This window comes from Myripristis murdjan, chromosome 2, assembly GCF_902150065.1.
Source record: "Myripristis murdjan chromosome 2, fMyrMur1.1, whole genome shotgun sequence".
NCBI classification, from domain to species: Eukaryota; Metazoa; Chordata; class Actinopteri; order Holocentriformes; family Holocentridae; genus Myripristis; species Myripristis murdjan.
The window spans coordinates 5,486,201-5,497,319 of NC_043981.1; positions in this window are offsets into that span (position 1 = coordinate 5,486,201).

The window sequence follows — 11,119 nt, forward strand, 5'->3', positions numbered from 1 at the left end:
AACTTTTGAGGCCAGCCTCCAGCCTCTGCATGTCATTTCATCTTTGTAGAAATAAATAGTCCCAATCTCATACTTGGCATTGATTTCTAGTGCTATCTTTAACAGACAGAAAATGCAGCATATTGCTGCTGCCATAGAAAAAAGAACATTTAATTGATTTCATTGGATTTTTTTTTTTTTTTTTTTTTTTCAAACTTTTTAGTTGATTTGCCGTGAAAGTTTTGGGACCTCTGGCCTCTAAAAGTTGTGAAACTCTCATCGTGCAGTCTCAAAAATCTGTGGGTGTATGTGAGAAACGTTTTCTATTTTTTTTATTATTGAAAATGTGCTTTTTTTGGCCAATAACAGTGATGGCCAACACAATATTCTGTGAAGTTATTTTTGCCTAAATTCAATAAAATAAAACTTCTTTGCTTTGCCTTCAGTCTGATTTAATTTTTTGAGGCACTCTCACTCTTTTTCCTCTTATTTCTTCCCTTTTTGCTCCTGTTGCTGGCACCCAAGAGGGATGTGATATTGTAAATGCAACTGTCATTGTGTGTGTATGTATATATATATATATATATATATTTGTGTTCAACCAATGACAAATTACATTCTGAAAATAAACTGTTATAACATCAATCTTTATGTAATCCTGTCCTCTGGCTTGAATTTGTGTTTTTCCTCAATCAAGGGAAGCGATCTGCCAGTGGAGCGAGATATCACTACCTCTTTTTGATACAGTTTCAACTTTTTCGTAATCAAAGGACATGCGCTTGCGGCAAGAAGTTTAATCACTTTATTTCAAGATGTCACTGGAAAATCCCTGAATGTAGCAAAATGTGAATGTGCTACTGACACTCATCTTTCAGGCAGGATCAAAATATTATTGGGCATTCCCATGATGTCTTCAGTTTTTCCTGGTTTTGGCTTTTGTCTTGACCACTGTGGGGACAGAGAGGGTTGTTTTTTTCTATAAACTGTGGACCTGTGAAGCCATTTGAGATTGGAATAACTAACCCACACCAGAAATGAATGAGCAACTACCCAATGACATTGCCTTGGAAAGTGTCCCGACATGATCCAACAGCATCGGAGCCACAAAACCGGGAACCGGTCATCTTCCAGAGTGGGGGTTTAATTATTTTTGCAAACTTTTCCTGTTTTTTCCCAACAAAAATGACTGAGCACTTACCTAACATGGGTAACTTCACTGTAGGTGAATTTAAAATCTTTGAAATTTCCATCCTCTTTTTTGTTCAAGTGCTTGCAACTTGTGCTGGAAACACAGAGAGGCAGACACTTCTCTTTTTCCAGGATCAGCCGCTCCTCATCCATCTCCACCCTCCCCACTGTGATCAACATGGAAATTCAATGCAGTTTCCGGACAACAGCAGATGTTTTGATGCTTGGTACACCCGCCTCATCCTGGAAATAGAGGCAAAGTCAGTGATTTCTTTTTTTTTTTTTTTTTTTTTTAAACTCAAAGTGGCCATGCTCTCTGTAAGTTTGGATATCTTATCATCATGATTAGGGGTGCTATATAAACTTGAACTTGAGCTCAAGAAAATTGTAAAAACTGGTTGATTTGTGCAAGGAGTGCACAAATGTCATTTTGTCCTTTTATTTTAAGAAAAAGAATTTAAAGCGACACTCAAGCTGCTGGTCTGACTCCAGTTCACCATAACAAACTATGGAACAAACAATCAGCTTTACATTTGATGTTGAGGTAACCAACTTATGCTGCATGTGGCTCCTCTTAGCCAAACTGTTAGCCAAGCCCTGCTATTGTTACTACCTCCTCCTTCATTCTCATGCTATTTATTGCTGCACTAGGAAAGCATCACACTCTTTTAAACATTTCTAACCTCAACCTAACTTGTGTTGTGATGAACTGGATGTAATAATAATAAATGAATTGGCCCGTAACTCCTGACCACATTAATCTGTACACAGAAGAGGATGGTGATGGCCACTAGATGGTGCTAAAGTATCATAAAATTACATATAGTTTCAGAAATAGTACAGTAGGAGTCAGTTTCTGTCCCCCAAGGTACAATCTACACAAATGTTTACTGGATCTCAAAATAATTATGTGAACCTTTGTCAGAACCAAAAGGTGTAGCCTGCAAGGTGCAATTCTAAGCTTTATTTTCAGAGAGTGCACCTTTAAGATTTAATGGTACAGTGCATAAAATATGTTAAGATGGAGATTTACACTCAACCAGATGCCTCCTCCATCAAACCAGGGTGTGTAACGGAGGATATAGAAGTGCTATTAAACCCAAAAGATAAGGGGGAAAGTTTAGTATCACTTTTTCCCTCTTGTGCTCTCATGCTCTCCTCTCCTCATCTGTCTGACCTCCTGACTGCGTCTCGTTATCTTGTCTCTTCCCCACCTAAAGTCATTTTTCAGCAAACATTTGCCCACATGGCAAGTTCATATCAAAGTATTACACAGAGAGCAACATCCATAAACACCCTTGTTTTCTTTGTGACAAGTCTCTTTTTTTTTTGTTTGTTTGTTTTTCCAAAAGCTCCTCACAGCTAAACATGATTTGACTTGAGCTGCAGATAAAAAGGAGATGGACCAAACAAGCCCGGCCGCAGTGTTTCCAGATAAGGTAGGTAGCTGTGGTTTCCTGCAGCCCCGACTGTAAATCCTCCCTGTGGGCTGGCAGGCTAATAACACATCCAGCCTGGTTTGGGAAAGTGTTTGTCTTGATTACGCTCGGCTTCCCTGCCTCCTGCACAGCCTGCGCTCTGCTGTAATTAAAGATGTTCCACCGTGATTAGTAGGATTTCATTATTTACCCAAAATCACCACAGTATGAAATTAACTATTTTTATTAGAGGGAAAAAGTAAAAAGAAGTATGATAAATGTACAAATGTGGGATATTATGATTATAGAAACTCATGAATATTGTTAAAATGGGCTGATAAATATGAGGAGAGTGGCGTTTATGTTTAAAGTTTAAATGCAAAGCTGATAATGGAGTTACACTGAGGCAGTGTGTGTGCTCTCTCTGCTTTTCCAGGGTGTTTTTTTTTTTATAAAGTTTGTCTGAATGGAAAAACAATAAATGTCCATATACTTACCACAGCATCCCAGACACTAGCCTACTTGTACATTTATGCTTTTGTTTTTTAATAAGATTTCTTTGATTGGAAAAATGCCTGGTGACCTCGTAGCTTGAGACATCATCCGATAGTAGAAAGGCCACAGGTTCAAGTCTCTCAGTGTCTTGATTTTCGTTTTGTGGGGTAATACGGACGATGGAAAAGCTCACTAGTGACATTTCGTGACATTTCAATCTAATATATGCACGTTTAAACATTTATGCCGTCTTTGATTCGGCAAAAGGGTGGTGGGGTGATTTTGTCACTTCGGGGTTGCCGTCGCACAAAGGTCACAGGTTGAATTCTCACAACAAAGTGCCTTTGAGCCGCACGCTGAACCCCCAACCTGCCTGCCTCCAGTGCCATTGTAATTCACCGCAGATAAAAAAAAAACGGCAGCTCCGTTCCTAAAATGCAAAACAACGAGTGTGTTTTGAGCGAGTCCTATGCCTTTACCTTTTTTTTTTTCCGGAGCAATTACCCTTTAATTAGCCTTTCCGTCGAATGCATCTGAGGTAATTAGAGTAGTAGAATAGAGTCATGCAAAGGCCCTTTTCTTGCACGTATAGAGCTCTCTGCTTTTAGATGGACGGAGGCATTCCCAGGTTTCCAGGCATCACATAACACCCATTGTGCTGGTTCACAGAGAAGTGGAGATAATGAGCATTATTATCATCATGTATACTTATGTGCATTAGCCTGATCTAACTGGTCCCAAGACTCAAAATGAGTAATGTGTCTCTTTTTTTTCAGTATTGTATGTATTATGTATTAATCCAGGGTTAGATTAATACAGCAGGCCGATTGTTGGCTTTCATCAAAGAATGGGTGTGGTATTCCTCAAGCCGCGCCACATTCAGGCCATGTTAAAATATTGATAGCCATCATTTGTAATCAGACAGCACAGCCTCACTTGCGAGCCTCACTGAGTTTATTGGCCTTGGCTTTCCTCTTCGGCCAGGTGGTTTCCCAGAACGGCGGCCCCCGCTCCAGCGCTATTTTCCTGTGAACAAGCCAGAGTTTTTTTCTGAGATGATATTTCTAATCTTTTCCCTGGAGTCAGACCATTTCTCCTGATCAGTAAGTTTCCGACCTGATTCAACATGGCGTTCACAGTGTCCACTCGGGCCAAATGAATGCTCAGAAAAAGATGAATCTTCCACGGCGAACACCAACAGTAAACAGCATCCATTTTCCCTGAGGTTTACATAAAAATATAAAGAATTTATTGATCAAATCATGCACCATTAATGGTTTTGAGGCTGAAAATGGAAGGCTGGCAAGAAGCTGCAGCGGAGTGGCGAGTTCCTCATGCTGTATCTAGTTAAAAATGATAGCAATCCACATTTTGATGTGGCCTGGGCTGAAAAATACCAAAGTTGTCCTCTCCTTGTCCCATTCACCGCAACACAGTTTCGAAAAGGAATTAGTATTGATTTCAATGGCGTGATTTATATTCAACAAAGCTTTTCCATCTTGCCAAAGGTTTCCAACACTGAATACGAGTAATTTCTGGGCAAAGCAGTGGTCAAGTTAAAATATATCGGTGCATTGGTTTCGGTATTGACTCTTAATTAAAAACCTCCATCAAAAAAATCCCAACAGACCGTTTTCACTGCAACCATTGTGACGTGTGTTGACATTTGACGGGTGTTACTAATGATATTAATTAAGGTTCTGGTCCATTCAGGTCGAACAGAGCCGGCGTCCTGCTGTTGTTCATGCTGGCTCAAAAGGAAAGACTCTGCTACACTGAAATGGAACTGAGCCTTAATTAATGTTATTAGTAAGACCTGTGTTTACTTATTTCATGACAAAATAGCGCAGAATGAAGAGGGTTTATTGAGAACTGCTACCTCAAAGGCACTGCCTTACAAAACAGTCCCATATTTAATGAATCGTTTGCATTCATATGAAGCAGCTGAAGCAATACGAATCCCAAATAAAGTATCTGAACTGGACACCGACCTTTTATATGGACTGAGAACTTTTTATTACCTTCAAAGCCTATAGATATCGAATGCAAATTGACAGGAAACTGTGCCAATTAGAGTTCATGCGGTTAAAAGCAGCATGTGCTCAATGAAAGTGATCATATGCTACAATAAATATGATTAGTGGTATGGAAAATGGCCGGTTCATCAAATATGTATCACAGAGCTCTTACATTTTTAATGGGAAAAACAACTTACTGTAATGTGTGCAACAAATCTGGGAAGAGGTGATGCAGATTCAACACATGCATATGAACACGAGGCCCGTTCACATGCACATTTATAAATCTTTCACATGATGTCAAGAAGTGATATATGACCAGCGAATGAGGCATTTCGTAGGGATATCCACCGTTTGTAAAAATATCTCATTGGTTCATCACTGAGTGCTTGAAATGAGAGCAACTTGTACTAGCTGTGCTGAATGATAGCTCCTAAGTGCATGGCAGAGAAAAAATATCAACACTCTCACACACTGCATGTTCTATATTTTAAAGCTGCACCATGTTGCATTTCAAAATCCACAAGTGAAGATGTCTGCGCTCTTTTTCAAGTCCAGAAGATTGCACACAGTCAGGTATGGAAGTTCAAAAACTGAAATGAGGTCAGTGCAAAAGCTGCAAAATGACCCCCAAAAATTAAGAAAACCGGTACACTTTACAATAAGAGTCCAACAATTAACGTTAGTTAACGTTAGTTAATGACGTAACGGTTAATTAACTGTTAGTTAATGATTATTATGGCATTTACTAATGTTAATATCTACAGTAACCCTTAAATAACATATAAATTAATACCTTAGCATGAACAGCATTAGTACATGATTCTTAGAGGCCACTCACACTGGCAAGTTTGATCCGCGCCCAAGCACGATTGCCCTTAAAATCCGGATTCTTTGACCAGTGTGATCGCTCCGTATCGTGCTTGAATACAGTACACTTCCCCCCCTCTGGCACGGTTGGAAGGGGTGTGCTTCAGCGCGGTACGGGCGCATACACGAGCACATGCACGGTCACGCACGCAGTGCGCGGATGTAAATCATGCAACTTTCCTCCTGCCTCTGCAAAACTGTTTAATGTGCGCAGCGCGATTACCGGCGAATGGCCGCGTTGCGCAATCAATAATCAACCATGTTGTCTGTGTCATTGTCCGTTGTGCTGCTGCAACCGCGTATAAACAAAAGTCGGTTTATAATGAAAGTACAGCAGTCTGTGTGCGGAGATCCGGCAGACCTGGTGCTGGCCGGCACCGCGTCGGCACCGGCCGTCACTGGCCGCGGCACTGCACGGTGCGCGGCCATCCGGTCACCCGGTCTGCCGGATCTGACAGGTGCCGCTCCGGCTGTCAGTTGGACCTTTCTGAAGAAGGAGGAAGTTACCTCCGAAACTGTCAAGGTAAATAAACATCCCATGTCTGATTAAAAGGACCAAAAACGTTTTTTAGTTAAAAGGAAGACATGATGTATTTGAACTACATTGATTTATAATGACGTCGGGCCATGCCTGTTGTCGTATTTCAATGTGATGACGTGCACACCGGGGGCAATCGTGCTTGGGCGCGTTTGGGAAAAAGGTAATGTGAGTGCAGGCCAGCCGGGGACTGGGGAGGGGGGGATTTTGGCTTTAGCACGATACGGGCTCAATCTTGCCAATGTGAGTGGGCCCTTAGACACATTAGTTAACGGTTAGTTAACTGTTACTTAATGTTTATTACCTGTTACTTAATGTTTATTACGGCATTAACTAACGTTAATTGTTGTACGCTTATTGTAAAGTGTTACCAGAAAACCTTTATCGATATAGTGTACAAACAGAAAATATGATCAAGAGACAATAAATCATTACCACATTGATGATTTTGGACATTAAGTAAATAAATTCCAGTAACAAAGGAGACCATTAGCTGAGAGGACTGTCTGCCTTTAGCGGCCTCTACAATTACATTGTGTGTTACCGGGTTAGATTCGGAGGGAAATCTGCTGGATTGCTTTATGGCACAAAACAGGAAGAGGGCGCTATTCTTCCAGTGGAGATGGAACTAAAGATTCTTGCAGTGTTTCTCGCAATGGCAGCTGGTGGAAGAACTTGGACGATCTGATGCCGTATTACAACAATGTTTATTGCTAAGCGCTTGCCAGACTCATGCCAGATCATTACATTGTAAATCTGAGCTTCCTGTTCAGAAAAAAATACATCTTTTTTGTCATATTTTCTACTTTGAAACTCCATATTTGCTACTCACATATGATTTCTCCCACTTTGCAACACAATGTCATCAAAACGGAAGATTTTTACAAGCATGGAGTTAATCATGAAGGCATAAATTACCAGTTTTAGTACTCGGGTCCTGGGTAGTTTGTATAAGCTTCTCTGCAATTTTATGCACATTTATTCAATTCATTCATACGACATTAACTTTAGCATTTGCCATTGGTTGTGACGATTTATTTGAATGAACATGTGTACTCTCTCAAGTTGTTAATGAGTGGTCAAGTTGGACTTCCAGTCTCCTTGTTTTGATATGAAAGCAGCATTAGAGCTTTATGAACTGGATACAGGCTGCATCACTGATGTGTTCAAGCTACCAGGGACAGAGTAGAAAACATATTTATGCATGAAAGCATCGCAAATCATCACTTCAATGCACAGTTTCAAGTACAATGAAGTGCACACTTCAATTTTGACAACTCCGATTAAATCCACAATTCATTGCAAGAGTGCTCGCAGGTTTTGAGGCAAACAACAGCCGGTGTGTGTCCATCAAAAGCCTTGTGTCCTAACAAAATGCCTTTGATTAAAACAGTGAACCCCTTCCTACTCACTGACTGTAAGTCAGCCTTGAAAAGAGCATCAGAGAAAAGCCTAACAAACCAAACCAAACGCCTGCAACATCCCTGCCTCGAGGAAAATTTGCATTCTGACCAAGAAACGTCTTCATGTGGGAGGCTCTGGCAAACATCCTGTTTTACAAACTGTCTATCAGCCGCTGCTGTGGCATGACGCTCCATATGAAGCAGCATATGAAGGAAACACCACCTAGACTTGTTATAGCAGAGAGAGAGAAAGAGAGAGGGACAGGGGGAGAGAGAGAGAGAGTGAGAGAGAGGGGGGTAAAGAGGGAGGGAGAGAGAGACTGCATTCAGACGTGGTTTTTTAAATCATTTACTGACTCAAACAGAAGCAGGGGGAAAGAGAGAGAAGGCAGGAAAAAAAACAACAGATCCTGTTTGTGCAAATGTGCTGTTGCTGCTGGTGGTGAAGCTCCAGTGATGAAGTGAAGCTGCGACACAGACGAGGAGGACGATCTCAGCCTGAGACTTACAGTAGCACTGCGGTCTGCACTTCACAGTATTATTATTATCATCACCAAGAGTTTCTGCTTCAGTCAGCTCCGAGCCCAGATGCTGCCGGCGAAGTCAGAGGAAACTTAAAAAAAAAAAAAAAAAAAAAACCTGAGCTGTTGACAAGTCTGCAACTACCTGCGTCTGTGCGCTTCGCCGCCAGGACTGTCAGGTGTTTCATTTTTACCTTAAAGGAACCTGAGATAAAGGGACATTCTGCGAAACTGAAGAGCCTCGTCCAACATGAACCAGACAGCGTCTGTTTCTCATCAGATCGAGTGTCAGCCGGTTAAGGATGACAAGGTAGAATTGTTTTTATTATCCTTCATGGCTTTATTCATTGTCACTTTAATTCTTATTCAGGCTCATTATTCTCATTGCAGTGCACTCATCTCAGTTGATTGACAGCCCTCAAGGCCAGTATATGAATATTAAACAGTTGGCTAAGTTTTAATATACTTCACAGTAAGCAGTCTGTGTAAAATTACCTCTCTCCTCTCTTAAAGTGCTATTTTTGTGCCCTAAAGGGTTTGGTTCCAAAATGCTAATGTAATTCCATAGTTAGTATTAGATGAATAATGCTGACTTCAGAGTGAAAAGTGTTTTGTGGGCAAAAGTCTCTGGCTGCTTGGCAACTTATCTGCGAGCATCAAAGATTAAGGCATTTGCATCAAACAGTGGGCATTTTTCTTTTGGGATTAAAGTCGCCGTGTCTGCGTTTCATCCTCAGACTGCTTCATTTTCAAATTGCATCTGTGTAGTCTCTCAGACTCCGGCGGCAGAATTGCCCTTTTGACTTCGATAAAACAGGCAATTATCCCGAGTCTCTGAGCGCCGCGCTCCTTATGGTTGTTTTGCCTGTAATGTTGGTGATCAAGGAGCGCAAATGGATAAGAGCACCGGCTAAATGCTTTAAAGTGAATGTTAATGTGAGTCGTGACTAACTGTGCATCTCACTGTTCAAGAACCTTGGTTTGACTCTACTCTGTGTGTGTGTGTGTGTGTGTGTGTGTGTGTGTGTGTGATGGGAGATAGGAGGCATTGCACCTAAAAAACCCCTTAATGCTGTCAGCAGTGATGTACAGATACTGATATTGGTACTGGATATCAGTGTTATAGCATAATATCAGTATATTATAGTTGATATCAGACCATAATAAAATATCAGTATAGAGAAGTTGCAGAACATTACTTGACATCATACGTTTTTTTTGGCGCAAAGATATCTTTATAAGCCACTTTTGAGGATTTCTTTCTTCTTCTTTTTGATGCTTTATCATTTCTAAATGCTCCCAAGAAAATAAGAAAAAAAGTTAAATGAAGCTGTTTCAATCATTTTTTCCCAGTGATTGCAAATGAAAGCTCTCCATCTTTAAAGCATGGATGGCAAAGTAATGGATTGAAACCCTAAAGCAGAGGTTTGACTGATGTGCCACTATCCAACAACCCCCACCCCCACCAGATGAAGCATCAACCTTTTGGAGATAACTGAAGTCCTCATATGATAACAGTGACACCACTTCCACACTCTGGGTCCTTTGTATTTTAGTTCATTTCATTTCATTTCATTTCCGAGTGACCAACTTTTTAAAAAAAATTTACACATCAAGTGCAGTTTTTTTTTTTTTTTTAGAATGGACCTCTTCATGTTTTTCCACTGATTTCCACAGTAAAACACACCGCAGAGGCAGGCCAACAGAGCCGAGCGAAAGAAAGGATCCAACATTAAAGAACTTCATTATTGCTCACAATTTATGCAAAGCAGTTCCTTGCTGCAAGCGGATCCTTAAGACAGCCCGAGTATAATCCCACACAATCCTATGCTGTTGTAGCACCATGGCGGGATGATAGGAATAATCTGGCAGGAGGGAGCTGCGACATTAGGCTCAATTTATGCAGAGATGGAGCCACATTCGGCTTTAACACATCTCGGCGGGACAGCCAACACACTTTTTTTTGTGGTCGAAAAACTTTCATATTGTTGCGACGTGGTGAAACTCTATCTCCAAAATGTCAATTTTTCAGGAAATGAGAAGAGCAGGTTTGTTTGACCACCATGATTTTTTTTTTTTTTAGTTTATCCAGCAGGATTTGAAAGGGATTCATACGCCTGAGGGTGCTACTGTTTCCCCAGCCCGCAGAGCAGCAACTATTCCTTCAACTGACTTTAAAACCTGAAAATCACCAAGACTGGAAACAAAAGGTTTTCCTAAACGCTATACATAAAACAAAGAGGATAATTTTGTTGCTCTTTATTTGTATGATCCATTAAAGGACATTTGAATTATGTAGCACTGTAAATGATAGCTCAGTGATCCACCCTCCTCTCTCCACCTTTTAATAAGTTGGCCGTGGTACAGATACAGTTGCTGTACATTCAGATTCACCCACCACTAAGCTAGTGATGTCTATATTAAGATTCATGTTCTGCACTTGATTTGCATTGTAGATAATATGCTTGTGTATATTTGTGCCCCCGTAAGGAACTGAGTGTAATACATCCCAGCTTATGCCAATAGCAGGGTGCAGCCAAAGGTGCAATACTTATGCTTTCTTATATATAATATGACCATTTTGTAAAATTACAGGTAATCTTGAGACTAAGATGAGTGAGATGATTCAGGAGTTGTAGCTCTTTTATGGGCAGGGTGACCCAAAACACCTATTTAATAGCAAGGGAAA